A 27,708-nucleotide genomic window follows, 5' to 3' on the forward strand; every position below is an offset into this window, starting at 1 on the left:
GTGCTACAGGTGGGTGATGCTATGGTGACCAGTGAGCTGAGATAAGGGGGGACTTTAACTAGCAGCGTCTTGTAGATGACATGGAGCCAGTGAGTTTGGCGACGAGTATGAAGCAAGGGCCAGCCAACGAGAGTGTACAGGTCGCAATGGTGGGTAGTATATGGGGCTTTGGTGACAAAACAGATGGCACTGTGACAGACTGCATCCAATTTGTTGAGTGGGGTATCGGAGGCTATTTTGTAAATTACATCACCGAAGTCGAGGATGGTCAGTTTTACAAGGGTATGTTTGGCAGCTTGAGTGAATGATGCTTTGTTGCAAAATAGGAAGCCAATTCTATATTTAACTTTGGATTGGAGATGTTTGATGTGGGTCTGGAAGGAGAGTTTACAGTCTAACCAGACACCTAGGTTTTTGTAGTTGTCCACGTAAGTCAGAGCCGTCCAGAGTAGAGATGTTGGACAGGCGGGCAGGTGCAGGCAGCGATCGGTTGAAGATATATAGGAAGGGAGAGGAGGGCGTGTTTGAAAAGTTTTATAGCCCATGTCCCGTCACAGGGACGGGCCACTGATTTCATCCCATCACGAATAATTTCATATTCAAACATTTAAATTGAACAACAATTCCATGTGAATCCGATAATTCTGATGTGTAGACTTTCCACTGTAGAGTTTATGTCATCTTATCATTGATGAGAATGTCTCAGATGACAACCGAACTGACATCATATTCATTAAGTACCACCGCATATGTTAAATTGGTCGCATTACCAGAATATAGTCCATTTCCCCCCACCTTCTGATGTACCCAGAATCTCTATGTTAACCAAGGGTTTTGCAAATGTAACATCAGTAGGGTAGAGAGAGGAAAAGGGGGGAAAGAGGTATTTATGACTGTCATAAACCTACCCCCCAGGCCAACGTCATGACACTGGCAACAATTCCAATCAAACAGCCAGTCGGTTCAAAATATAACAATGCCAATACAGTAGAACAAACAACCGGCCGGCTTGGCTGGCAATCATAGATTTGTGTAGGGACTATATTCTCGTGGAGGGATGAAATAGTACCCTATGAATACATTTTTAAATGTTTTTATTTATTTTTTCATTGGTGACCTGTTGTAGAAAATCAATTGTACACCTGAGGTTGTGTTTAACAACATTTGTAGCACAGCTGTGCTTCGGGACCGCCTCATACCGTAGATCCGCAAATCTGTGCTAAAATAAGTCGCCCTCTCGTGTACAATTTCTTTAGTATGACTGAGCTCATTGATGCCCTCTCCTGGGGTGATCTGAGAGTGAACACAGCAAGTAGGATATCCACAGACCAGATCCACAGACTTCTAGTGTGTGAAGGTTCAACTATCTCCAAGGTAGAAAAGAAAATACAAAACATGTATACCACACCACTCTGCCTCCATTGTCCCCCCTTTCCCTCCTCTCCTACTTCTCCTTCCCTCCTCCCCAACCTTTCTAAATCCCCCCTAAGATCCCCTTCGCCTGAAAATCTGAGCCCTGTTTGTGTGTGTGTGTGTGTGTGTGTCTGTGTGTGTGTGTGTTTGTGTGTGTGTGTGTGTGTGTGTGTGTGTGTGTGTGTGTGTGTCTGTCTGTGTCTGAGTGCCGGGTTTCCCTCGGTCTCTGTCTCGTAACCCGTTGCCGCGGCAGTAACTCACGCCTCAGACGCAGGCTGTTGTTAAAGGCATGCCGTGTCATTAGTGGGCGCGTGCAGTTTTAAGAGTACACTATCTTGTTTTCACACGTGTGCACGTGCTCCCCATAAAGAGCAGACTGTGACAGACAGAGCGAGCTTCCAGTCCATAAAACACACGTCCAAATATTTGTGCTGTGATGCTGCATGGTTAGAGAGAGGAAAGGGGGAGAGATGAAGGGAGAGACGGAGAGAGAGAGAGAGACAGAGAGGAGAGAGATAGAGGGAGAGAGGGAAAAACAGAAGGAGAGACAGGGAGGGGAAGAGAAAGAGCAGCTCTGGAAGGATAGAGGATGAGGGTTGGGAGGGTTTCAGGTTAAGGGTGTTTTTGTGCAGATCAGAAAGGGTATATAAATGGTCCTGAAAATGAGGGGTCCCTTCACTTCAAGTACCAATACGGGGTGGCAGTCACGAAAAAACACTGTTACAGGGTGTGTCCCAAATGGAACCATATTCCCTATATAGTGCACAAATGGGAATGGGGCGGCATTTGGGACTCGGATACAGAGTAGCAATGATCCTTTCAAATTAGATCATTCAGCAAATCAATAAAGAATATGCAGACTGAATATTAAAATACTAGGAACGGCAAAATACATGTACCTAACAATAAACACATAACAGAGCCGCAGTATGTTTCATGAATGGTATATAATTACAGCTTATTAAACTGTGGTCAAGGGAAACGCTCGCAAACTCATGCGCTTGACATTTTGAGATGGAAATATTGTTAAATATTAATACTAAAATACTCCTGGATGCCAGGACCGGGGAGCGAAACGCTGCTCTGTTTGTGGAAAATATTAACATTAATTGTTGAAAAAAGGGTACGGTTTGCGTGTGTGTTTGTGTGTACACATTGTTGAATACCCTAGCTGTTCTCCAGAGGTATGCCAGAATGTCACCCTGTCCTGTCCTATTAGGCGAACTGCGCTGGATGAGCAGAAAGACACACGCGCGCGCGCACACACACACACAGACACAGACACAGACACAGACACACACACACACACACACACACACACACACACACACACACACACACACACACACTATCAGGCGTAGCACTGCTGGACGAGCAGAGCAGAAGATTGAACTGTGTTTAGGAGACGTGCAAACGGCCAGAAGGGAGGCTGCAGGGCGGTAATAGTCAGTAATACTTGTTAAGTTTATGTGTGGATTGGGGTTCTTAAATTAAGACGCAGCTACAAACCAGGCCTGACCTGACACAGGAAGAGACAGGGAGAGAGAGGGAGACAGGGATGGTTAAGGGGAGAGGGAGGGTGAGGGTGAGGGAGAGGGGGATGGAGAGAGGAGTGGAGGGAGGAGCAGATGGATTAAAGAAATGGAGGAGGTAATGAGTAACTATCATTAGAATGGTGCCGGAGGGGATGGCTGCCGTTTTACAGGCTCCTAACCAATTGTGCTATTTTGTTAGTTTTTTGCATTGTTTGTAACTTACATAATATTATTTTGTACATATTATTGCTGCTACCGTCTCTTATGACTGGCAATAACTTCTGGCCATCAGAACAGCGATTACTCACCTCGAACTGAACAAAGATCATTTTCTTTAATGAGTCCGACGCGAAAGATATACTGCTTGACTAGGGGCGGGGGTTTGTGTCTATTTGTCATCAACAGCTGGTGCGCAATGTCTAAAATTAAAGAAGTCTCGAGGTCTTGCTCGCCTGAGGTACAGTAGAGTACCTTATGGTAAGCTGTAGACCACCCTATTTATCAAGAGAGTTCTCATCTATATTATTCGTAGCTGTCCATTTGCCGCCACAAACCAATGCTGGCACTAACACCGCACTCAACCAACTGTATACCGCCATAAGCAAACAAGAAAATGCTCATGCAGAAGCGACGCTCCAAGTGGCCGGGGAGTTTAATGCAGGCAAACTTAAATCCATTTTACCTCTTTTCTACCAGCATGTCACATGTGCAACCAGAGGAAAAACAATTCTAGGTCACCTTTACTCCACACACAGAGACGCATACAAAGCTCTCCCTCACCCTCCATTTGGAAAATCTGACCATAATTATACCCTCCTGATTCCTGCTTACAAGCAAAAACTAAAGCAGGAAGTACCCGTGACTCGCTCAATACGGAAGTGGTCAGATGACACGGATGCTACGCTACAGGACTGTTTTGCTAGCACAGACTGGAATATGTTCCGGGATTCATCCAATGGCATTGAGGAGGTTACCACCTCACTCATCGGCTTCATCAATAAGTGCATTGACGACGTGATCCCCAGTGACCTTATGTACATATCCCAACCAGAAGCCATGGATTACAAGCAACATGAGCATCGAGCTAAAGGCTAGAGCTACCGCTTTCAAGGAGCGGGAGACTAATCTGTGCACTTGTAAGAAATCCCGCTACGCCCATCAAACAGGCAAAGCATCAATAAGGATTAAGACTGAATCCTACTACACCGGCTCTGATTCACATCGGATGTGGCAGGGCTTGAAAACTATTATGGACTAAAAAGGGAAACCCAGCCGCGAGCATCAGCTGTTCTGGACGACTGTGTAATAACTCTCTCGGTAGCCGATGTAAGCAAGACCTTTAAACAGGTCAACATTCACAAAGCCGTGGGGCGAGACGGATTACCAGGACGTGTACTCAACTGGCAAGTGTCTTCACTGACAAGTGTCATCACTGACATTTTCAAACTCTACCTGACCGAGTCTATAATATCTACATGTTTCAAGCAGACCACTATAGTCCCTGTGCCCAAGGAAACGAAGGTAACCTGCCTAAATGATTACCACACCGTAGCACTCACGTCGGTAGCCATGAAGTGCTTTGAAAGGCTGGTAATGGCTCACATCAACAGCATCTTCCTGGGTACCCTAGACCCACTCTAATTTGCATACCGCCCCAACAGATCCACAGATGACGCAATCTCCATCACACTCCACAGTGCCCTTTCCCACCTGGACAAAAGGAACACCTATGTGTGAATGCTGTTCATTGACTACAGCTCAGCGTTCAACACCATAGTGGCCACAAAAAAACATCACTAAGCTAAGGACCCTGGGACTAAACACCTCCCTCTGCAACTGGATCCTGGAATGCCTAATGGGCCGCCCGAGGTGGTAAGGGTAGGCAACAACACGTCTGCCACGCTGATCCTCAACACTGGGGCCTCTCAGGGGTGCGTACTCAGACCCCTCCTGTACTCCCTGTTCACCCACGACTGCGTGGCCAAACATGACTCCAACACCATCATTGAGTTTTCTGACGACACAACAGTGGTAGGCCTGATCACCGAAAATTATGATACAGCCTATAGGGAGGAGGTCAGAGACCGGACAGTGTGGTGCCAGGACAACAACATCTCCCTCAATGTGAGCAAGTCAAAGGAGCTGATGGTGGACTACAGGAAAAGGCACGCCGAACAGGCCCCCACTAACATCGACTGGGCTGTAGTGGAGCAGGTCGAGAGTTTCAAGTTCCTTGGTGATGTGGACACAAACAAACTATCATGGTCCAAACACACCAAGACAGTCATGAAGAGGGCACAACAACACCTTTTCCCCCTAAGGAGACTGAAAAGATCTGGCATGGGTCCCCAGATCCTCAAAAAGTTCTACAGCTGCACCATCGAGAGCATCCTGACCAGTTGCATCTCCGCCTGGTATGGCAACTGCTCTGCATCTGACCGTAAGGCACTACAGATGGTAGTGCGTATGGCCCAGTACATCACTGGGGCCAAGCTTCCTGCCAACCAGTACCTACTGTATATACTAGGCATGTCAGAGGAAAGCCCCCAAAAATTGTCAAAAACTCCAGTGACCAAAGTCATAGACTGTTCTCTCTGCTACCGGAGCGCCAAGTCTAGGAACAAAATGCTCCTTAACAGATTTTACCCCAAAGCCATAAGACTGCTGAACAATTAATCAAATGGCCACCAGGACTATTTACATTTCTTTTTACACTGCTGCTACTCGCTATTAACTATGCATAGTCACTTTACCCCTACCTACATGTACAAATTACCTCGACTAACCTGTACCCCCACACATTGACTTGGTACCAGTACCTCCTGTATACAGCCTTGTTAATGTTATTTTATTGTGTTACCGTTTATAATTTTTTACTTTAGTTAATATGGTAAATATTTTCTTAACTCTTTCTTCAACTGTATTGTTGGTTAAGGGCTTGTAAGTAAGCATTTCACGGTAAGGTCTACCTGTTGTATTCGACGCATGTGACAAATACATTTAGTCTGTAATATGACATGAGCAATTCCACAGTAATGGAATTGCACTGAGTTTAAGAAACGATACAACTCCATGCACAATGACTACTTTTATACATTTACACCAAACATTTTACAAAGACACATTTACTGTAAGAACTGTGCAGATGCAAAGTTTGGTAATAGAAGACCACGTTTTCCAAAACCTCTTAAATATCTGCCCCAGAATAAAGATTTATAAATTAAATAATTTATAAAGAAAGAATAAGGTGTTAGCTATGGCATGGCAACATGACGTTGAAGCGATTGAAGTGAAGCGATTTTACACCCGGTAACAGAATTGCTGTAACATAATTTCATCATGGGTTCCAGATCTGCACAAAAATGCAGAATTATGGAAATTAATGTCTTTCTCTTCCTGGTGATGTATCCTAAATTGTGCTTCAAGTTCCTCTGTGTCCATATCACCAAGGAATTATCATCATTGTCCACACACACCAACACAGTCATGAAGAAGGCACTACACCACCTCCTCCCCCTCAGGAGCCTGAAAAGATTTGGCACAGCCACCTAAAGTCAGACTTTTCTCTCTGCTACCACATGACAAGTTGTACCAATGCAGCAAGTCTGGAACCAACAGGACCCTCAACAGCTTCTACCCCAAAGCCATAAGACTGCTTAATTGTTAGTTAAATTGTTAACCAATAGCTACAGTTGCTCCTCCATTAAAAGTTGCGTCATACTGCAGCACACCTTGCGGGCTATTGCAGAATTCTATGGCACGTTATTTAATTGTCAGCCATTTTTACCATTAATGCAAGTTAGTGCTAGTTTGACCACCAGAGGGCATCTTTTAAAAGGATTTGATAGTCTTCAATATTGGCATTAATAGATCATTTAAAACCTTTGTTGTAAGAACATAGTATATGGGATTGATTTTAAGAAATGTAGCTTCATTAATTTGATTAATATGATGGTGTTTCTATTCCAAGAAAAACAAAACCCCTATGGCGCTGTACAACGTGACGTCAGGAGTAGGCTACAGTACTAAGAGCATAAGAGGATTGGAGGATTCTAAAATAACATCTAAGGTGCCGTCACGCCCTGACCTTAGAGATCCTTATTTATTCTCTATGTTTGGTTAGGTCAGGGTGTGACTCGGGTGGGAGAATCTGTTTTCTATTTCTTTGTTGTTTTTGCCTAGTTGGTTCCCAATCAGAGGCAGCTGTCTATCGTTGTTTCTGATTGGGGATCATATATAAGTTGTCATTTTCCGTTTGGGTTTTGTGGGGTGTTATTTTCCGTTTAGTATCTGTGCCTGACGGAACAGTTCGCTTTCGTTTTTGGATTTGTTATTTTTGTTTGAGTGATTCTTGACAATAAAGATCATGAACACTTTCCACGCTGCGCTTTGGTCCACTCTTCCTTATGACGACGAGCGTTACAGGTGCATAACATTTCCATACCCTAATTGTAGTGTAACCAATACCCAAATGAAGATTCAGTGAAAATAAAAAATAAAAATCTCATTGATTAATCAAGACCAGTGTCACGGCCGTCGAAAGAAGTGGACCAAAGTGCAGCGTGGTGAGCGTACATATTCCTTTTTATTAGAATGTCGCCAACAAAAACAATAAACAATACAAAACTACCGTGAAGACAGCTGTCCCTGATTGAGAACCATACCCGGCCAAAACATATAAATAAAGAAACATAGAAAACAAAACATAGAATGCCCACCCCACATCACAGCCTGACCTAACCAAATAGAGAAATAAAATGGCTCTAAGGTCAGGGCGTGACAACCAGTCCCCATGCTTGTCTCATAGCAGCAAGAAATAATGCTGAAAAAGTTATTGCTCCTAACTTCAATATGCTTTTTAAATAAATAAGACCTACACCACTTTTAACAGAACATTAGTTAACACTAGCGAGACTCATTTCACTCACGGTAGGCCTACAGACTCTCCGCCAATAATTACATTTTGTTTTCATTTAACCTAGAGTGAGCGAGATGCAGTATCTAAGACCGCTGCACCCCTCGGGAGGCCCCATCCAAAGTTTTTGATGATGATCAATTGCCGTGCACAAAGTATCAAAAAACAGAGAGGTGTTGGTAAAGGTATATTGTCCTGCTAATAGCCCATAATGGGCTATTATATTACTGTACATGGTGTCCAGCTCAGGATAACTAAAACATTTGTTAAAGACTATCAGAAAAAATGTTGGTACTTATTTATTTTGATCCAAAGCCATGAACGAGTTTTATGCTGGTGCCGGGGTTATATGACTGTGCCATCAACTTGATTAAATATAACGATATTTTGGAGATGATTTTGTTTTCAAAAAAACGAAAGTGAGCGATTGTAATCTGAATAAAGACAAAAATAATATTTGTTAAGGCCAAAACATTTATTTCTGTTTTTAGAGGGAGAGAAACGCTGGGCCAATTGTCCCTATGGGACTCCCAATCACGGTCGGATGTGATACATAATAATAATAATACTTTTTCCCCCTTCCACATGTTAAAGGTTCAGATTGATAAATGCTTTTTTAACAATTATGATATTTAAGTTTAACCACAACATTGTTGTATTATTTGTTCTGTCTTTTCTGGTGGATTAAACTGAAAACAACGGTTGTTTGTGATACAGATAACCCTACTAAGAAATATATTGGACGGAACAGCAGAACAGCATAACGGTCCGTACAGCCCTTGCTGTGCCCGGTGAGCAGTTGTCAAGTTCTGTTGGCAGAAGAGGAATGGAAATGCCAGAGTGAACCGACGACCTAACGAATCCGCCAGGTATGTTGACTCCAGGTATGTTGCCAGGTATGTTGCCTGGCATGGATTGTGACTCCTTCTCTTTCCTCACCCTCTTAAACGCGTCATTCTCCTCCTGACTCTCCGCCAATGCCGCCTGACTCTCTGCCAATGACGAGTGACTCTCTGCCAATACCGCCTGGCTCTGGACCAATGCATCAGCTGTCGCCCGTATCTCTGCCCTCAGATAATGTTTCTCTTTCTGCTGGTTTGCCTTCATTGACTCGATCTCGGTCTTCAAAGTTTGAATCTGATCCATGTGCACCTTCATCAGATGAGCAGAATGGTACCGCCCTGAGCCCCCATCGATTACAGTGGCCTATGATAGAATCGATATATCAATTAAGAATTGACTAAGTGACTCCAACTCACAAATTCTGCGGCCCATTTCAGTGCGGCCCATTGTCCAGCCCTTTGCTCACTGATCTCCCCAGATGGTTGTCGGCATGGTTGTATGCTCTGCAAAAACACATTCATGTTTTTAGTACACAAATTGATTTGGTTTTTATTTAACCTTTATTTAATTATCAATTTTATTACACAGTATGTGTACACATTGAGAGGCTATATACGTTTTTTTTAAGAAAATGCACCGAAACCAAAATACCTCAGCTCCGGCTCATTTTCAAGTCCTCTGGTGGTTACGGTCCGAACCCTGGAACGGATAGCACCACAGAAAGAAACTGGTTTGATGAAAACGATGATGTCCATTTCATCTGTTAGATAACACAGTTACCATTCAAAAACGAGCTGTTTATGGGTGGAGTTTGGGGCAGGGTGAGGAGTACTGGAAAAGTACTACAAGTGTGTTTGAAAACTTGTTTTCAAAATGCCTCTAGCTGTCCATCACTACTGTAAATAAACACACAGCATCTTGTTTACATCCTGTTTACATTCTTTATTGTAACCACAACGTCACAAATAATTTGTATCTATCTTTCCGATTACTTTCAGAGTTTGGGATTTACAAACGTGCACTTTTCACGTCTGTAACGTCCGTCGTTAAATGAAGACCAAGTTGCAGCGTGGTAGGCCTACATTTTCATTATTTTTAAATGTTCCACCAACAAACAATAAACAACTCAACGAATGTAAAGCTAGGAGTGCAACACACAAAGACAAGGTGGGAAAAAGGGCTGCCTAAGTATGATCCCCAATCAGAGACAACGATACACAGCTGCCTCTGATTGGGAACCATACTCGGCCAACAAAGAAATAGAAACATAAACCTACCAAATAGAGAATTTAAAGGGTCTCAAAGGTCATGGCGTGACAGTAGCCCGCTCCCTACGCTGATCGTCGCCGTAGACTCCAGACCGTGAATCGTTGCCGGAGGAACCGGACCGTGGATCATCGCTGGAGGCTCTGAACTGGGAACCACCGCTGGTGGCTCCGGACTGCAGATCATCGCAGGAGACACCGGACTGGGAACCCCTGCTGGAGGCAGCTCGTCGCTGGAAGCTCCAGACAATCGCTGGAGACTCCGGTCCGTATTATTATATTTTTTTTTTTAATTGCCCTCCGAATTCATATATAAGGGGAATTGTTCGCGCCATTATTAGTTACATTATTTTAGATTGAACGTGCAGACAGGCACAAAGAATAGCGGGAACAGTACCCTTGTCAGCTCCATTATTAAGGCAATATCCATTAAAGTGTTGCTCTGTGCTACTCAGTGGGGCGGGGTGGAGGTCCACCCCCCACTCCCTCTCCTCCTCCTCCCTTCCCCATGGGTTAGGTCCGTCTTCTGTGCGCTGCTCTGTGGCCTGTCCCGTGCCTCCTGCCCTCGTACCTTGAACCTTGTGCGCCTACCACTATCTCAGTGGATAAAGCTGGAGTTGTGTGCCACTCGGGAGCCATGACCAATATGACCAATATATTGTTACATCTGCTCCTGCCACGCCCTCTACTTCTCATCCTGGACCTTCCTAAACCTACCACCACTACCCCAGTGCTCTCTCCCTCTCACTCCCTCTGTGTATGTGTGTGTGTGTGTGTGTGTGTGTGTGTGTGTGTGTGTGTGTGTGTGTGTGTGTGTGTGTGTGTGTGTGTGTGTGATTGTGTGAGTGGTGACAGGTGTGCTGGAAGCAGAGCATGCAACCTGTTCCATAATCAAGAACCCTACAAATACTTAGCCCTGCCACTTCCACACTGACAGATCGTAGCCTCTACTCATCCTGTCTGCTCTGACTCTGGTACCTGTCTCCAGTCCCTCATCTCCTCAGTCCTGCTTCCCTGCCCTGGATCCCGCTCTACTGCTTCATTGGATTCCGCTCCAAATCTGCTTACCCGGTTCCTAATCTCCTTGCTCCCTGCCTCAGCCTCAGTATGGCTTCCCTACTACCTGCCCGAGATTACCCTGGACTGCACCCCATCTCCTATCCTTGTCTCCTCGTCGGAGTCTGCTTTTGGGTTCACCTGCTCCGACCCGCATAACATATATATTGTCCTGCTAGAAACGTTGTTTGCAGAATTTACAGCCTGCTATGCTTGTGAAAAACAGGGTTAATAATATATCTGTGAGAATATCTAAGGGTGTCACGCCTGACCATAGAGAGCCTTGTTATTCTCTCTTTTGGTTAGGTCGAGGTGTGACTAGCGGGGGTGTTCCTATCTAGGTTGTTTGTATTTCTATGTTGGCTTGGTATGGTTCCCAATCAGAGGCAGCTGTTTATCGTTGTCTCTGATTGGGGATCATAATTAGGCAGCCATTTCCCCATTGTGCTTTGTGGGATCTTGTTTTTGTGTAGCTGCCTGTGAGCAGCCCAGAACGTCACGTTTCGTTTTCTTTTGTATAGGTTTTGGTACTGTGCTGTTTAGCCCTACTAGACGTTACGTTTCGTTTTGTATTTGTTGTTTTTTCGGTGTTCATTTAAGAAATTAAAATGTACGCCTACCACGCTGCACCTTGGTCCGATCCTTCCATCGACGAGCGTAACAAAGGGGCTTTTATATTATTCTAAATTAATTAATAATAATTAATAATAATAGCTTTGTTTTAAAATAACAATATTTTGGAGATGATTTCGTTTTCAAATAACGTAAAGTGAGCGAGAAAAGGGCCATTCTTGAACATGGGGTGAAACATTGTTACTAATTTGTAAATACAGCCAGTTTGTCATTTAGAATGATTTATTTCTGTTTTAAGAGGGAGAGAAATCAAAAGCCTACCATCACCTCATGGGTCTCCCGGTCGCAGCCGGCACGGGTATTGAACCAGCGTCTGTAGCAACGCAGTTTGCACTGCGATGTAGTGTCTTAGACCGCTGCGCCTCTCAGGCTCTGTATAATGTGGCCGGTCGGGAGTAGGCTACAGTACTACAGAAAGAGAAAAATCATTTCCACACTAATTGTAGTCCAAGTTTCTCTTAGAATAAAAACTTTTGTGTAACAGTTTTAGTAAACAACACTGACCAGAAGTAACAAAAATATATGTTTATTCCAGGTGTGTCTGCAGGACAGAGGAATAGCAATTCTTACCTTCTTCATCCTCATCATTCAGTTCATTGAAATTAAATGTTGAAGTCGTGCACAGTTAGCAGTTTCCATGTTGTTTATGTCGCCCATTCATTGTCATTTAGAGACACAGTAGCGCATTGGGACCCAAAAGCATAATCAGTGCTGGTCTGGAGCAATGAAGTAGTGACGCAGGGTACCGTATTAAACCACAAATTACCTGAGTCCCGCAGCATAACCACAACTTTTAGTTTAGCAAGCATTGTAGCTGCATTGACTGTTTGCTTAAACTATTTTTCACTCATCACATATGTTAATTATCGATCCTGTTACCTAGTCACTTTATCCCTACCTATATGTATACAGTGCCTTCGGAAAGTATTCAGACCAATTTAACTTTTTGACATTTTGTTACGTTACAGCTTATTCTAAAATGGATTAGATAAATAAAATCCTCAGCAATCTACACACAATACCCCATAATGACAAAGCGAAAACAGATTTTTGGAAAAACACATACCTTATTTACATAAGTATTCAGACCATTTGCTATGTGACTTGAAATTGAGCTCAGGTGCACCCTGTTTCCATTGATCATCCTTGAGATGTTTCTACAACTTGATTGGAGTCCACCTGTGGTAAATTCAATTGATTGGACATGATTTGGAAAGGCACACACCTGTCTATATAATGTCCCACAGTTGACAGTGCATGTCAGAGCAAAAACCAAGTCATGAAATCCAAGGAATTGTCCGTAGAGCTCCGAGATATGATTGTGTCGAGGCACAGATCTGGGGAAGGGTCCCAAGAACACAGTGGCTTCCATCATTCTTCAATGGAAGAAGTTTTGGAATCACCAAGACACTTTCTAGAGCTAGCCGCTTGGCCAAAACGAGAGGGGAGGTGACCAAGAACCCCATGGTCACTCTGACAGAGCTCTAGAGGTCCTCTGTGGAGGTGAGAGAATCTTCCAGAAGGCCAACCATCTTTGCAGCACGCCACCAATCAGGCCTTTATGGTAGAGTGGCCAGACAGAATCCACTCCTCAGTAAAAGGCATATGACAGCCCGCTTAGAGTTTGCCAAAAGGCACTTAAAGACTCTCAGACCATGAGAAACAAGATTTTCTTGTCTGATGAAACCAAGATAGAACTCTTTGGCCTGAATGCCAAGTGTCACGTCTGGAGGAAACCTGGCAGCATCCCTATGGTGAAGCATGGTGGTGGCAGCATCATGCTGTGGGAATGTTTTTCAGTGGCAGGGACAGGGAGACTAGTCAGGATCAAGGGAAAGATGAACAGAGAAAGGTACAGAGAGATCCTTGATGAGAACCTGCTCCAGAGCGCTCAGGACCTCAGACTGGGGCGAGAGAGACAGAGAAAGAGAGAGAGGGGGGAGACTGATGATAGTGCCGAGGAAGATGGCAGCATCGTGACTAGCTCTTAAAAAAAATATATACTGCAAAGTTTTCTATGTACTATTTTTACATTATTAGTTCAGGAAATGTTTTGTGTCATTTCATACAGCCTACTTAGATGTGTGTGTATATGTTGTGTAATTTGTTAGATATTACTGCACTGTCGGAGCAAGAAGCACAAGCATTTCGCTACACCCGCAATAACATCTGCTAACCACGTGTATGTGACCAGAAACATTTGATTTGAGGTTCACCTTCCAACATGACAACGACCCTAAGCACACAGCCAAGACAATGAAGGAGTGGCTTCGAGACAAGTCTCTGAATGTCTTTGAGTGGCCCAGCCAGAGCCCGGACTTGAACCCGATCTAACAACTCTGGAGACCTGAAAATAGCTGTGCACACCTCAAAACAGGTGTGCCAATCTTGTAGCGTCAAACCTAAGAAGACTCAAGGGTTTAATGGTTGCAAAAGGTGCTTCAACAAAGTACTGAGTTAAGGGTCTGAATACTTATGTAAATGTGATATTTCTGTTTTTTGTTTTTATCTCTCTGCATTGTTGGAAAGGGCCGATAAAGTAAGCATTTTACTGTTTAGTCTCTACCTGTTGATTATGAAGCATGTGACAAATAACATTTTATTTGGTTTAAATAGGTCCACAAAGGGTAGAAATATGCAATATACCCAAATTTGGGTATTATTCTACACACTAGCTATCATTTTATAAAAAGTCTAGTAAATCAATTTAATATACACCATCACAATAAATGTATTATTTATTTTAAATCAGGTCTAATGATATAAATAATATGTATTTTTAAAGAACAGATGAGTTGGCCTACTGTATGTTATCTGGCTATGCTCCATGCTGTAGGCTTGTTCATTGAGCCGACAAGACATGCTTATAAGTCCAATGTCATTTATTATATTATATGATTTTATAGTAAGAAGAATATCAATGAAAGTACCTGAATAAAATAGAAAGGACATCTTTCCCATTCCATAGCAAGTGTGCATGTGAAGTGGCTATATTGAGCGTAAAAGTGATCATTTGAAACAGGTCCTATAGCTGGATTTAGAGTTACTTGGCAACTTTAGTTGTGAATGATGCAAACATTAGAATGTCTTAGAAATCAAAACATATACAGTATGGGCTGCATGGTGCGACTATAGGCTATTGATGATTTGAGAAAGTACCTCAGGCTGCACAGCTGTTCTCTCACCAAGTGATGTTGGTGAGAGCTGTTCTCTCACTGCTCAAAAAAATAAAGGGAACACTAAAATAACACATCCTAGATCTGAATGAATGAAATATTCTTATTAAATACTTTTTTCTTTAAAGAGTTGAATGTACTGACAACAAAATCACACAAAAATTATCAATGGAAATCAAATTTATCAACCCATGGAGGTCTGGATTTGGAGTCACACTCAAAATTAAAGTGGAAAACCACACTACAGGCTGATCCAACTTTAATGTAATGTCCTTAAAACAAGTCAAAATGATGCACAGTAGTTATTTGGCCTCCACGTGCCTGTATGACCTCCCTACAACATGCTCCTGATGAGGTGGTGGATGGTCTCCTGAGAGATCTCCTCCCAGACCTGGACTAAAGCATCCGCCAACTCCTGGACAGTCTGTGGTGCAACATGGCGTTGGTGGATGGAGCGAGACATGATGTCCCAGATGTGCTCAATTGGATTCAGGTCTGGGGAACGGGCGGGCCAGTCCATAGCATCAATGCCTTCCTCTTGCAGGAACTGCTGACACACTCCAGCCACATGAGGTCTAGCATTGTCTTGCATTAGGAGGAACCCAGGGCCAACCGCACCCGCATATGGTCTCACAAGGGGTTAGAGGATCTCATCTCGGTACCTAATGGCAGTCAGGCTACCTCTGGCGAGCACATGGAGGGCTGTGCGGCCCCCCAAAGAAATGCCACCCCACACCATGACTGACCCACCGCCAAACCGGTCATGCTGGAGGATGTTGCAGGCAGCAGAACGTTCTCCATGGCGTCTCCAGACTCTGTCACGTCTGTCACATGTGCTCAGTGTGAACCTGCTTTCATCTGTGAAGAGCACAGGGCGCCAGTGGCGAATTTGCCAATCTTGGTGTTCTCTGGCAAAAGCCAAACGTCATGCACGGTGTTGGGCTGTAAGCACAACCCCCACCTGTGGACATCGGGGCCTCATACAACCCTCATAGAGTCTGTTTCTGACCGTTTGAGCAGACACATGCACATTTGTGGCCTGCTGGAGGTCATTTTGCAGGGCTCTGGCAGTGCTCCTCCTGCTCCTCCTTGCACAAAGGCGGAGGTAGCGGTCCTGCTGCTGGGTTGTTGCCCTCCTACGGCCTCCTCCACGTCTCCTGATGTACTGGCCTGTCTCCTGGTAGCGCCTCCATACTCTGGACACTACGATGACAGACACAGCACACCTTCTTGCCACAGCTCGCATTGATGTCCCATCCTGGATGAGCTGCACTACCTGAACCACTTGTGTGGGTTGTAGACTCCGTCTCATGCTACCACTAGAGTGAAAGCACCGCCAGCATTCAAAAGTGACCAAAACATCAGCCAGGAAGCATAGGAACTGAGAAGTGGTCTGTGGTCACCACCACTCCTTTATTGGGGGTGTCTTGCTAATTGCCTATAATTTCCACCTGTTGTCTATTTCATTTGCACAACAGCTTGTGAAATTTATTGTCAATCAGTGTTGCTTCCTAAGTGGACAGTTTGATTTCACAGAAGTGTGATTGACTTGGAGTTACATTGTGTTGTTTAAGTGTTCGCTTTATTTTTTTGAGCAGTGTAGTTTAGATTTAGAATGGTCCATTATCAAATGGGCAGAAACAGGGGCAGTACATTTCATCCATATGCAATAGAATTGTAAATGAAGGCGCTTCCTGCTTGTCTGGATTGAAATGATACCAGATAGGTTACTTCTGTTTTATAGGGGAGCTGTGTTTAATATGAGCAGCTAAGAAATAAATATAAGAACACTTATTTCACTCCACACATCAACCACTTGAGGAGCATGTTCTTGATGTGCGACAGGTGATATTCCGCCCCAACTCTGTATGCCATGGACTTTCCAGCCCTGTTCCAGCAGCTACCCAGTGCTTCATTTGGGAAACCAAGTTAAATCTGTTCTGGAACATCGATAGGAACATGTTTACGCAATGAAACATATTTCACGAAGCTGTTGACAGCCCCTCTGTGTGCTCGAGAAAGGAATAAAGGAGAGAGAGAGAAGGAAATGCATGGTGGTGAGATATTTTGTAGCTAAAAGGTCAATTGTCAACCAATTAATTATGAAAATATTTTTTGAAATACTAGGCTATTCAAAACCATATACAACTTCACTATAATTGTAAGCTAACTGTAAGATACCCTAAACAATCAATGAACCAACAATGAACCAACAGCATCGCCTAGGGCTATACAGCATCGCCTAGGTTCTATCGTGGATAGAAATGTTTGAGCGTAGCATAAGGTTACCAGTCCATCCAGTATGCATAATAATACAGTCCACACTCAAAGGGGATTACTCAAAATGTGTTTCATTTTGGAGTAAAGGCTAGACCATTGATGTACCAAAGGAAATGACTTATAATTTCTTTAGTCATTTTTTATTTAATTTTATGGTTCAAATTATACCCTTTTTTCTCCGAAACGTCTTGGTATCTAATTGGTAGTTACAGTCTTGTCTAATCGTTGCAAATCCGTACGGACTCGAGAGAGTGGTGAAGGTCGAGAGCCGTGGGTCCTCCGAAACACACCCCTGCCAAGCCGCACTGCTTCTTGACATAATGCCCACTTAACCCGGAAGCCAGCCGCAATGTGTCGGAGGAAACACTGTACACCTGGCGACCATGTCAGCGTGCACTGCGCCCGGCCCGCCACAGGAGTCGCTAGTGCACGATGGGACAAGGGCATCCCTGCCGGTCAAACCCTCCCCTAACCCAGACGATGCTGGGCCAATTGTGTGCCGCCACATGGGTCTCCCAGTCACGGCCGGCTGCAACAGAGCATGTACCACTCGGGAGGGACCAAAGAGATCATAAATCAGTTTGGTTGTATGTTTTTCTTTTTTTAACCTTTATTTAACTAGGAAAAGCCCATTGAGACCCAGAGTATCTTTTCAAGGGAGACCTGGCCAAGAAGGCAGCAACAGTCAATACATTACAGAATTAAAACATACAACAATACCATACAACAACATGATCAAGCCCAAAAAAAAAACATTTACACTCCTACGTAATAGTCTCCCATCAATACTTTAAATTCATTCATTGTCACTAACATATCTAGATGAAGCATGGGTTGTAGACTATTCCATGAGTCTGGTACACAAGAAGAGAAGGCAGTCTTGCCTAATACTGTGAATGTCCGGGGGATTTTAAGTAGCAACCACCTAGCAGACCGGGTATGGTAACTGCTGGCGGTGAAGGAAACCAGACTACAGAGGTAAAGAGGGAGATTACTCAAAAGGGCTTGGTAGATGAACACATACAAATGTATCATTTCTGTGCAGGTGTGTCTGCAGGACAGAGGAATAGCAATTCTTACACTATTGCTCTAAATTCAATCACCTTCTTCATCCTCATCATTCAGTTCATTGAAATCGTGCACATTTAGAAGTTTCCATGTTGTTTATGTCGCCCATTCATTGTCAGTTAGAGACACAGTAGTGCCCAAAAGCATAATCAGTGCTCTAACTCCCCCTTGTGCTGGTCTGGAGCAAAGAAGTAGTGACGCAGGGTACCGTATTAAACCACAAATTACCTGAGTCCCGCAGCATAACCACAACTTTTAGTTGAGCAAGCATTGTAGCTGCATTGACTTTTTGCTTAAATTATTTTTGACTTATCACATATGTTAATTATCGATCCTGTTGCCTAGTCACTTTATCCCTACCTATATATATACAGTGCCTTCGGAAAGTATTCAGGCCAATTGACTATTTCGACATTTTGTTGCGTTACAGCTTATTTTAAAATTGAGTTTACTCAAAGGGGCTTTGTAGATGAACACATACAAATGTATCTTTCTGCGCATATAAAGTGAGGTCCAACCTACCATTTGGTACAATGTACAATGTGTCTTGGCATTTGTAATAAAGCGCAAGGATGCATGATAAACAGAGTCCAGCCTCTGTAAGAGAAGGACTCACCATAATCAATTACAGAGAGAAAAGTGGCCTTACAGAGAGAAAAGTTTCTTTCTAGCCATAAGCGGGAAGCATGATAGTGTTTTGATAAGTGTTTGATGTGGTTTTCCATTGCATTTACGTCAGAGTGGCTAGGGACAATAGAGGTTTGAGTACCAGGCCATTATGGTCATTAGGGTACAACCAACGCATGTCTTGAATGCATAAGAGGAGATACCGTGGCTCAATGATACGTGGAATTTTACTGCGGTCATGACTCATGATTGCCGGGGAGGCGGTAATACGGTCACCGCAACAGCCCTGGTCTGAACCGGACCACATTTGAACCAATCATAATAATTTAAGTTTCACAAGTTTGGACATCAAAGTACTGCACAGTAGAGCTCAGTAGACTACAGTAGATTACATAGGGTACAGTAATGTACAGCACAAAACAGTAGAGTTAAGTACAGTATAGTCAAGTAGAGTATAGTTCAATACAGTACATTATAGTGTACACAACTCTAGTGCACTCTACTGGGTACTGTACTGAACTCTACTCTACTGTACATGACTGTACTGTACTATACTCTTTTTTTCTTTACTGTAAAATACTCTACTGTACAGTGCTGTCCAAACTTGTGAAAGATAGACATCTATGAATGGTTAAGTTTTGGTCTGGTCAGGACTGGAACAAATCTGAACCAGTCATGGACGTCTATGTTTGGGCCAAATGAAGGCAGGTCCAGATGTCTATGGACTTTGAAATCAAAGCTGGTCCAAACCGGCCAGGGTGGACTGACCAAAGTTCAACTACTTTTCAATGTCCGTGGAAGTCCGGTGTCGGTCGGTGCTCAGTGGGTGAGGATGCTGGTTACAGTAAATGGGAAGAGAGGGGGCTCATGGGTACTGTAGGTGTCAGTAAGAGCTGGGAGAGGTGACATGAATTGGATTGAGAGATGGAGGGGTTGTCCAGACTTTTCGCACTCTTGTGTTGATCACCAGACGGCAGAAAGAGAAAGAAAACAGTTATCAGCCGCTGGACGAGAGGACAGTAGCAGGTGACCCAACTGTGGTTTGTGACAACTATGATTTCCCATTGTCACCAATTCAATTGCAGAAATTCCATTGCCAATTCAGTTAGCGATTTGGTAAGTGAATTTCAAGTTTTAAACACTTAATAACACTTAAACAAAATTGATATCAGTAAAAACCCTATAACTAATTTATAGGTCTACCTTTACAGGTTACCTCTGTGAACTTTCATTATCCTCCATCATGAGGGAGAGAAAATATCTTCAACATATCTGGGTTTTTGGTAACGGAATTTACATTTTTTTCTGAATGCTTAAACACTAACAGTGATTATTGAAGCACTATCTCTGAAACCATTAACACTAGCCAATGCATTTACCAAGTGTGCCAAACTGAATGCACACTCTTTGCTGAATGCACATTCAGTTTGTAATTTTATAACACACTTTTTGCAAAACTGTAAACACAACTCACTGCTTTACACTCAGTTTACATGTGATGTGGATGAAGTCTTATGGCCAGACCCACAAAGGTGTTCTTTTTTTTCTAGCACAAATGTTTTTGTTTTCTTCTACTGCGCTTTTGTTGTTTGAGTGTTAGATTTTTTTCTCTCAAAATGTTCTAACATTTTCCACTTATTTGTTATGTTCAGAATACACATACATACTTTACACATTTGGATATCTGTGTGTATGTGTGTTTACTACATGTATGACAAAACTTTATTGCAAACTGCTATGCCCTGCACACAGATAAAGCTATCTTTGTGTAGTTGGTGCTTCGTGTGCTTATTCAAATGATGGTTTGTGTGTACTATATTGACGCAAAAACACAAGAGTTTTGCAATAATTGTTTGCTTTTGCAAGAGATGGATACTGTTTTAGTGGCTTGGTGTAAGGTTTTGTGGTTAGTGTTGTTAGGTTCTAATTCTCAGAGTAAAAAACTCAACGGACACTATGAAAGCTTAACCAAGTTGAATTCTTCACAGCAGCATTCAGACAAAGACATTTTCACACAAGCACTGATATTTAACCATATCTCCTAGGCTGAGTCGCCTCCTACACATCTGAACAGCCAATGTATTTCTGTTGCTAGAAAGAACCTTAGTGATATCTGTTCTTCCTCACTTCATCTGACCTCTACCCCAAAGTGCTCACTCCACCTCTAGTTGACAGAGGTATTTTTCTAAGACCCCTTTTCCATCTGTTTGACATGAAATCAAAATGGAAGATGGTTGAGAAATGTATACATGCCTTATTTTCAAAGAAATATAGATATAGCTTTCATTTGACATGCTCCTATAAACTTCACGTTAGTGCTCTTGGTCCCATTTACACGGAGATGACCAAATCTCTTTCAAATACCTCAGAAAGTTTGAGTATAGATTGGATATGACTGGATGCTTTAACCTTAAACAGAGGAACTAAGCAGGCTGCTATATCTGCACCATAGGAACCTTCGCCTGAATGGCTGAACCTCTGACTTAACAGGCCTCGGATGGAGTTCCAAAAGATTTCAGCGTGTGGTTGGTTGAGAGGTCAAGGTGAAGGTGCGGTGTTTGAACAGCTCAGGATCAGTACAGAGCCAGACCAGGGCCATATGCTTCTCATGTGAGGCTAGTCTTTCCACATAAAGTGTGTGTGTGCGCGTGTGTGTATTTATGTGTGCGTGCGTGTGTGCTTTTTTCTTCGACATTTTAGCAGATGCACTTATTCAGAGCGACTTACAGGAGCAATCAGGGTTAAGTGCCTTGCTCAAGGGCCCATCAACAGTTTTCACCTAGGCTGCTCTGAAATTTGAACCAGCAACGCTCTTAACGACTAGGCTACACGTGTGTGTGTGTGTGTGTGTGTGTGTGTGTGTGTGTGTACAGTATATGAACCCATCTTTCCAGTGTCTGCCCCAGGAACGTTGAGGTCATTTTATGTGCACAGCAGGGTCTTCCCTCCACGCAACACATTAACACACGGACCAAGCCCTTTTAATGCATTAAAGACTCTATTAAAAGTTTCCCTGCCTTGTTTCAATAAAAAGTGATGGAAACAAAATTAATTTGACATGTTACATTTTCTGTAAGCCCTTCAGGCAGTCTGTCTTTTACACATTATAGTTGATAGAGATAGAGATAGACAGATAGCGGGAGAGAGAAAGCAGTAGAGAGAGAGACCGAGACAGAGATCTTCCAGTCTGAAGGCAGGTGTTCTGTTCCGGGTCAGGCTAGGATATGAGCTGAGGTTCTAGAGTGAAGATCGAAGTTCAACTATCCCAGAAGACAACAGCTGGGCCATCTGGTGAGTCAGTCTCTGGCTCGGTCCCAAATGGCAACCTATTCCCTATATAGTACACTACTTTTGAGCAAAGCCTATAGGGCTCTGGTCAAAAGTTGTGAACTAAAGGGAATACTAGGGTGCCACTTGAGATCCACCCGAATAAGGCTTCTAGAATTACTAGCAATCAGTAGGCGCATATCATACAGACATAATACCATTTCAGCAAACACTTAGTCAGCCAGTTAGGCTTACATAGGCCTACTATGTACAAAAGAAAGCAAGTCACAGGAAAGGAGAAACACACTAAGCCACAATTAACAGACAATAACAAAGGGCTTACCTGAGCTCTCTTCCATACACATACATACACAGGAAGCACATACAAACAGGCACACACACGAAGGCAAAGACACACCCAGAGAGGGTAGCAGCAACTCACCTAATCAGACCTGTTACTCTGGTTCCTTCAGTTAGTGTTCCAGAAAGCTCATAAAGCTCCACCCCTTCACTTCTACCGCCTTATAGAGCCTGTCAGAAAGAGATATACAGACATAATATGACATTTGAAATGTCTTTATTATTTTGGAACTTCTGTGAATGTAATGTTTACTGTTCATTTTTATTGTTTATTATCTACTTCACTTGCTTTGGCAATGTTAAAATACGTTTCCCATGACAATAAAGCCCTTAAATTGAATTGAATTGTGAGAGAGAGAGAATTAAATTATTTTACACACTGCATACAGATGAGATAGACGGGAGTTACTATAAACATTTCTGAGGAAGTGCAATTCATATATGGGAACAAAAGTAAATCCGAAAATATCCTCAACTGCATTTACCACTGATCACCACTAGATGGGGCTGACTGCACACAGAAACAATACAGCGTGGTCAAGAGTAGACCATGAAATACATTCCCTGCAACTCATTCCTGTGCTGCCTTCCGCATAGTGAGAGAGACTACGCAGCTGATGATGGATAGAGCAAGCTATGACTCTCCGAATCACTCCGCTTCCTATTAAGGGAATACTTTAGGATTTGGCAACGAGGCGTTTTATCTACATCCCAAAGTCAGATGAGCTTGTGGATACCATTTTCATGTCTGTGTCTGTGTATGACAGAAGCTAGAAGTTAGTGTTGCACGGTATATCGGTACCACGGTAATGCCACGATACCAAACATTTTTAAGACCTTAGTACCCTTTCATATGATACTACTGACTTACATGCCTGTTATAAAATCTTTATAAAGTCAGTTTAGTTTATAAATTCAGTTGAATTGAAGCAACAGCCACTAGAGGTCCAATGATATCCACTTCACTTTCATGCTCATATCACTTGTGGCAGGTGTAATCATACATTGTATCAACACTGCTAGTTCCGCGCTGATCCAATGTAACAAATGTATAAATCTAACAGAAGACTCATCAGGGTCTGGTTATAATCAAGAGCAAAGACCAGTCGGAGTAGACGTTGCAAGTTCACTGTCATGCAGCCCCTGGGTGTCAGATAGGGAAAATGGAGCACCACTAAGCTACAGATATGCCTGCAGCTTCACAGCAAAGGAAAATGGCATGTCTCTGGCCTAAATGTTTAAAAACAAATATGACCCATATTCCCGGATGCCTTTTTTTCCACGCGCATTTGATATAATTTCACAAACCATGTCACAGGCCATTTTAAACTAATGCCCGGGTCGCTAATTATTGGTTTGATAACAAACAACGTTGTTCAGTGATGGTGCCTAGCTAGCTAACAGCCTGGTAACTTGACAGTAAGTTTAGGCACATGTTAATGGCACAGGAAGAAAGGGAAAGGGTGTGCTACTCATGAGAAGTGCTTCAAAAAAGGTAGGATTTATATAGGCCTAATTGAAGCCAAAAGTACACCAAACCTTTATTTATTGTGCTCCTTAAATTCTGTTTTGCGCCTGACGTTTTAAAAGTTGGGAGCAGTGCGTGCGCGTGTTTGTGGTAGATAGCGTGTGTGTTGATGCCATTCCAGTTGTGCCGTTCCATTATTATGAGCCGTCCTCCCTTCAGCAGCCTCCACTGATGCATGTTCCTTCCTCCCATTCCTCCAGTCAAATCACAGGTAGGCCTTTGCAAATACTAGCAAATGAACAGTGGAGAACATTTCAAAAACGTGATGGCGTCCAGGGGAAGGGGCGTACACGATGCTAGGCCTCCGATTTATTTCCCCCGTGTTATTGAGATACTACTCGGTATCAAGATACTTGGCCTGGTACTTGGCCATCGTTTGTAAAATGTTGGTATCGTGACAAGCCTATTAGAAGTAGTTTCGCGAGCCAATGCTAATTAGCGTAGTGCAATGACTACAAGTCTTTAGGTATCTGCTAGCATGCTATGGAGATTAGAAAAGGATGCTAGAGAGAGAGGCTAGAGCTCCTCTTCTGGCTGGCATGGTTGTATTTAGCCACCCTGGATATGTGACCTGTCTGTCTGCTTGGGGCTAGCAGTGTAGAAAGAACCCTTTCTCCTTAATGAGCTTTAGTAATAAACTGAAGTGTTTTTTAGCCCCCACTTCGTCCATCCGGGCACTGGTTTCCCAAGATAAGTCTCTCATGCCATGCCATGCCGCCATGCATTAATGAAATTGAATTGCGTCTGTGCCAGAGGTGATCTCTGAAACAAAAGTGTGTGTATGTCTAAGTGTGTGCGTGTGTGAGAGACATGATAAAGGCATGATAAAGAATGTGGCCTCAACTCCCCCAGCCATAGTACTATGGGTTAGAATTCCACAAAGACCTGCACTCTCTGCATGGGAAGGGACTGAACGAGTGGACTGAGGGAGGAGAACGGAAGGAGAGAAACAGCAGAGATAGAGGTGTTCGAAATGAGAGTGGCCTAAAAGTTCCAGAATGGCCATTCGTTCGACAGCATTAACAACTCAGCTGGTTGGAAGCTAAGCCAAGGTGTACCCCCTCCTCAGCCCCTTGCTTCCCTCACTCAGCTCTGTCTGTGCCCTACTGCCCGCCTCACCTCACCTGCTTTGAATGACAATAGAACCCTGGCAGCGGATGAGATTACTGGTGGCCATCTCCACTGGCACCACCTGATGAGGTCACACAGTCAATAGGACAGGCCCCCCAGTGAGAGAGACACACCTGCTGTCACCACCCTCACTCAGAGAGCAGCACCTAAGAGGGCTGGACTTGTGGGTGTAGGGCTCTCTTTCTCTGTCACACGCACACACACACACATACACACACACAAGGGTTAAAGCAACAAAAAATCCCATGACTGAAATTGAAGTCGAGTTAACCAAGTTAACCTATCCTTTCATGTAAGAAAGTCAAGGCCCTTATGCTTTTAGGGAAAGCAAGAGAGCATTTTGTACATGTATTAAATTGAGGGTTTTACCAATTCCAGTCTCCTTGCTTTTATGGGGTCCGGTGTCCTTCCTGGGAGACTTACTATGTAGAGAATGACTATGTTAGAGATTACTATGTAGACAACTGAGATGCTCAGCCCGGCTGGCTTTTTAAAAGGACATTCTACTCCAAACTGTATTCAAATATAATTTCCACCTCCAGAAAGGGTCCCAATAACATATTGCAAAAAAAATTTACAATTATTTTAACATATGGACCAGGCATATAGCCTACACATGGGCTACATTATCAGATGTGCTATTAGCAATAAGCATTATCACCTGTATCCCAATTGATAAAGCATAATGGCTACAAAATGAATATAGGCTGAAGCATGGAGTTGGTCCATCTGCATTTACCCCAATGGACAAAACATCCTGATTGTTATTATTATGAATAATTATTATTTATTTATAAATATGGATTCATAAATTATTATTATTCACTCGAAGAAATATGTATATTTTTCTATTACAACATATGTTATTGCCCTTTTAAGACAAATACACGTTTCCCTCCTATGGCTCTCTCCCTCCTATGGCTCTCTCCCTCCTATGGCTCTCTCCCTCCTATGGCTCTCGCCTTGAGAGGAAAATGTATCTTGCATAGAACACACAAGAACAAGCCGACAAGGTAAATAGGTAAACAATTCTACTATGGGGTTGTCTGATTTTGTTTTAATAACAAGATTACAGGGCAAAAATAGTGGCGCTGAAAAGTTACATCCTGATGAAGTGTAGGCTTTGAATAACTGTCAGCACACACATGATCCCTGGTCAGCCAGGGATCAAGACAACTCACTCATATAACAGAGAGCATATGTTAGTCTTCGTCAGGGTCCAGTTTTTCAAAAGTTATCTATCCGGATTTCAGATATGCACTCACTACTTACTGTAAGTCGCTCTGGATAAGAGTTGATAAGAGCCTAAGCCTCTACGCCAAGGTGTAACAGCTTATTGGACCATTCTCAAAGAAAGAGCCGTTACTATATTTTGTGGTCCCCTCTAGGTCTCTTATTGTGCCACCAAATAGGCCTACTACTTGTAGCTTTAACTAATCCAGTAGCTAAGCTTCTTAGCAATGACAACATACAGACAAGACACCTGTTGGGTGAAAGAGGCCCATAGAAAACTAGACTCCAGTAACTGCCAGTCAAATGAGGTCTACTCGTAGAAAGAAAACAAAACCTTCACAGGCTCCTTCGTTCAATCTCTCTCTTTGATATTCACTCACACAACCCTTTTTCTGTCCTGACACATGGGTCACATGATGAAAGTCAGTCACAGAGGTATTTTGGGGAAAGGTAGGTCCAGTTCTTTCCCATGGATGACTTTTGAGGATTTTATTTTCAATGGGGATAAGTCAGCATCCCACACAGTGTTCAGATGATAGGGCTGGGAATTGCCAGGGACCTTACGATAAGATATCACAATACTTACGTACCGATATGATATGCATTACGATTCTCCCGATTCTACAGTATATGTATTGCGATTTTATTTCCATTTGTTGTTCCAAACCTATTGTTCACTATATGTCTGCTGCAGAGAGACGGGAGAGCATAAGAAAACTTATTTTGATCAATCAGGGTGAAAAAAAGTGCTGAAAACATGTTGGCTCGCAATTTCAAAGAAGATGGAGAATAAGCAATAGGATAAACAATTTTGGTGCAGGTACAGACGACTAGCGCTAGCTAACACTACCTACAGTAGCAAAAAAATAATACTTGCCTCCTTTTGAATGGGTCAAAGGTAATCGAGGAGAGGAGGCAAGGGGAGGAAACGTGGAATGCGGTTGTATAAAATAATACTCCTCCACTCGCCTTTACAGGGCTGGATTCCAAAATAAATGTGTAAAGTGATGAAAACAAATTAAGTTAGTTGTGCCAGACATTCTATAGATAAAAACTATATGCTACTTACCGTTTTAAACATGTGCATGCTTTTCTCCTCTGACACAACTAAAGCCGATTCAAAGGGGGTGTGGCAGATTTTAAAACTCTTTCGCAACGGACTCCGGCAGGATACACATAACTATCATCTCTTCTGTTCGCCTACTAACAACCTGACATCTCCTCGACCACTTATAGGTTTTCTAGTCACGGAGGAGAGAGAACGGAGGAGAGACATGGAGGATGGTCTTTTGCCCATATTAGAAAAGGCCTAGGTATGTGCCTTAACATGAAACTATGAGTGTGCAGACCGTTTTGGATGTGTGTGTGTGTCCCTGGG

The 27,708-nt window shown here is 43.1% G+C and overlaps 1 protein-coding gene and 1 long non-coding RNA gene across 7 annotated transcripts in view; both read right to left on the bottom strand.

Moving 5' to 3' along the window:
- LOC149977452 (uncharacterized) overlaps window positions 1-27,708 on the bottom strand; it is a 1,012,103-nt gene that overhangs the window by 625,763 nt on the left and 358,632 nt on the right. The gene's annotated exons all lie outside the window — the stretch shown is intronic.
- Window positions 1-27,708, bottom strand: part of LOC110490036 (MAGUK p55 subfamily member 7) — a 268,418-nt gene that overhangs the window by 193,792 nt on the left and 46,918 nt on the right. For 2 of the 6 annotated variants that reach the window (XR_016486670.1, XM_036944337.2), the window contains exons 1-3: window positions 11,922-22,400; window positions 9,358-9,466; window positions 9,123-9,209 (exon numbers count right to left, since the gene is read on the bottom strand). The gene's annotated coding sequence lies outside the window, so the exon portion shown is untranslated. The other 4 variants (XM_036944340.2, XM_036944342.2, XM_090200018.1 and 1 more) reach the window with 3 other exon arrangements.

Source organism: Oncorhynchus mykiss, chromosome 15, assembly GCF_057628025.1.
Source record: "Oncorhynchus mykiss isolate SJ-2025 chromosome 15, ASM5762802v1, whole genome shotgun sequence".
Classification (NCBI taxonomy): Eukaryota; Metazoa; Chordata; class Actinopteri; order Salmoniformes; family Salmonidae; genus Oncorhynchus; species Oncorhynchus mykiss.